Source organism: Carassius gibelio, chromosome B15, assembly GCF_023724105.1.
Source record: "Carassius gibelio isolate Cgi1373 ecotype wild population from Czech Republic chromosome B15, carGib1.2-hapl.c, whole genome shotgun sequence".
Taxonomy (NCBI): domain Eukaryota; kingdom Metazoa; phylum Chordata; class Actinopteri; order Cypriniformes; family Cyprinidae; genus Carassius; species Carassius gibelio.
In genome coordinates this window covers 20,041,990-20,045,389 of record NC_068410.1, presented here as the reverse complement: position 1 = coordinate 20,045,389, position 3,400 = coordinate 20,041,990, and the positions used below count along the sequence as shown (strand labels likewise).

At 35.8% G+C, this 3,400-nt stretch overlaps 1 long non-coding RNA gene across 1 annotated transcript; it reads right to left on the bottom strand.

The window, feature by feature from the left end:
* Positions 1-784: 784 nt before the first annotated feature.
* On the bottom strand, positions 785-3,087 carry LOC127972815 (uncharacterized). Its single transcript, XR_008157156.1, has 3 exons — positions 2,826-3,087; positions 2,093-2,200; positions 785-1,993 (listed from the first exon to the last, which is right to left on the bottom strand). It is a non-coding gene; the product is annotated as an uncharacterized LOC127972815 (long non-coding RNA).
* Positions 3,088-3,400: the final 313 nt, after the last annotated feature.

The following is a 3,400-nucleotide window of genomic DNA, read 5'->3' as shown; positions in this document are numbered from 1 at the left end:
CGCTCAGACGGTCTTGTGGTTGGACGAAGATATCACAGTTAGGACATTCCACACATCCTAAAAGAAAAAAGAGGATTTTCAATAAATGTCCCTTAAGGACTGTCTACGTTGAGTGTGGTCAGAAAGGAACAGCACATTTCTTAATCATCTCTGACTGAAAAAAGTTCATGTTGTGGTTGAAATCATCCGAACACAGAGATTTTAAACAACAACTTTCGCAAGAGTCTTAAAATGAAAAAAGGCAGACCCGAATGCAGATCATGTGACCTTAGTGTGACCAATGCTTGGTCAATCGTCTTTCACACATCTTATGTAATTTCTGGGAACATTTAGGTGAATGCCTGAACTTTGACATATCGTACATAATGGACTTTGGTAATGAGTTATGACGACTTGACGTCATGGTTAGAATCCGTCACTGTGATCACAATGAAAGTAATACGGTTCCAGAGATGGCAGGAGTTTAAGAGCAAATTGGCGCAAATCTTTTCTGCCTGTTGATGGGATTTGTTCTGGAATATGTGTGTAATTGCGCACAGCCTGAGCTCTCTTGTGATGTGTGTGTGACGCAATATGAAGGCTGATAGGATTAAATCCACCAGCAGTGTGGTCTCATTTGAAGCACTGGTACTGACACAAATCTGCTTTTAATGTACGTCTGGAGGCTTGAGGGAGCACAATTAAATCTCATTACAAACAAAGTGATGGTTTCTTAAGGCCAACCCATTTCCTGCCATAATTAGTGGCGTTCGAAAGGCAAGCATCATTATTAGAATCACTCATATTTAGAACAAAATTGTTTAATGAAATGGACTAAAATGTAATACATTTATGTCATCGTTTACTTGACTTTGATGTCGTTCCAAACCTTTGTAACTATCTGCAGTGTAGGGTGAAATGCTATTTTCATTAAATGAAAGTAAATGGTAACCAAGACTTTCAACCTTCAAAGGTTTTAAATGGTTTATAAAGAACTGCTTGACTTCGCTTAAGCACAGCATTTTTAGAATAGAGTGTCAACGATCAACAATGGTGAAATTTGTCCATCTACTGTAGCACGCAACGCAATGCAAAAATCATCAGCAGGTGGTCATTTTTGCATTCAAAAGGGCAGTGGCATGAAAAACCATCTGGATATGTACTTTCAATAATTTCAACTACTTTCAGCAACACAAGAAACTGTAGAAGACATTAGATGTTCACACACGGGTCAAATGCTTCTGTCCATTGCATGTTACATCAATGGAAATATAGTGCAGTGAAATGCAAAAATGTAAGACGCAGGGCACTGCAATGTTTTTTTTTTTTTTTTTGTCTAACTTCTTTTAACTTGAGAGCTGCATGTTTACAATGCAATGCCATGTGTGAGACACAAGTGTAGCAACATTTGAAATTAGGAATGCAAAAATGTGCTTTATGACATCAAATGGCGTAAGTTTTTGTGTTCTGTAACCAGCTGAAATGTGCAACATTGAAATATATATATATTCAAAGCACACAAAATATAGAATAGCATCTTAAATAGTGAAGAATAAATAGGTACTTACAATCAGTATAGAACTATAAGGGATAGTTCTCCCACACTATTTTTGACGCCATTCATTTTCACAATTTGTACCAAAATAAATTAATAAATAATAATAACAATCACATTCACTCACATTTTCCTAAAAAATCGGGTTATTTAAATCTGTCATCATGTTTGCGATGGTTTGAAACGGAGCCAGACTTGAGCGTTTTTGTAATGACTAAATGTTGATTGTTTGATAACCCTGATAAATTGCTTCATAGTTTCACTGGCAGGAGCTTTTGAATCCCTGCCATATACAAGAGGCGATAAAAACCCATCAGTCTCTGGCACACAGACTGCAGGCACAATGTGATCAGGCTGTGTTTCCCTGTCTTTTGACACTGTGGCTGGAGGGAGTGACACACTTAACTTGCATATAGTCAAATCATCAATGCCACTGCGAGGAACCTCAATGATGTTTCTCTGAAAAAATAAATAATACATAAATAAATAAATCTCTCTCTTTTTTCAAATAATTCTGTACTATAAAGATATACTTCTGTAAATACAATATATGAATACAATTTTTGTTTCTGAAGAAAATATGGGTGTAGTTTGCCGGAACAAAAATTGTCACCACAGTGCTTGGGTAGTTTCCAGAGTATTTCTGTGTTGTTACTTCAGTGTACACTGTAAAAACAAAAAACAAAGGTGAGGACACTTGAGTTGAGAAAAGTCGAGAAAACTCAAAAATTACTAATATTTTTGCTATATTTGCTAATAGCTATAACTTCACAATAATATTCTATATGATCACATTACACAAGATATTATTAAAATCAAAAGTTGTATCTGTTATTATTATTACTTGAGTTGACATGAACTGACAATGGATGTAGTACTTTAAATAAAGATCAAAAAATATTGTAGCAAATATATTACTGTCCTATTATATCCAATTATATATATATATATATATATATATATATATATATATATATATAATTGGATATAATAGGACAGTCATTCTTTAAACACAAAATCTTCTCTCTTTTAATCATTTATTTAGTTTATATGAAGGATTTTCTGAGAGTTTCTTCCTCCTGAAACTCCAAAGAAGTTACTTATGAAATTGTCCGCCATATGTTTCTTGGTAGAAACATCTAATTTGGAAAAGGCAAATATAAAATATTCTAGGTATAGATATTAAAGCGATTACATTGTTTTCCCCCTTCTAGATAACATTCATCAAAGCCTTATCCTTATCCTATCTGGCTCGATGGAAACATGGTTTAGTTAATATTCAATGACCTACTGATTTTATTTCTTCTTGCGTCATTCTGTTCTCTCTCTCTCAGTCAGTTTTGTTGGTTTTCCTCCATTGTTGACGGTCTCTAGGCTTCTCTTTGATCTCCCACATGATGACTGATAGCACCTCAGCCCCTGCAAAGTTCCCGATGCCCTCGAGACGTTCTCCTCTGTTTGTGAATCAGATAGTCAGGCAACAGGACTGCCTTTGTTGCACAAACCAAACTATTGATCATGTGTTGGTGTATTCTGGAACACGCAAGCTAAACATTGACCAGCCGCAAGTCCATTCCTTATCATCACCAGGAGTGTGCTGTCATGTGCTGGTTCATTCACAAAAGATATAGGCCATGCTAAACTGATGAAAGAGTTACTCGGGATCTTGCACTTTCAGTGAATCACTGGGGATCTGCCAGCCAGGTTTGAATGAGTGAACTCTACACCTCACTGAAAAAATGGCCTGGCATAATTATAACCATTAAAACTACACTTTCTTATCTCTTAATGGGGTTCTCCCAGAAATTAAAGTAAGAGATCCCATGCTAGATGTTTTGGGTACTGTGAGACAAATACCATCATTGC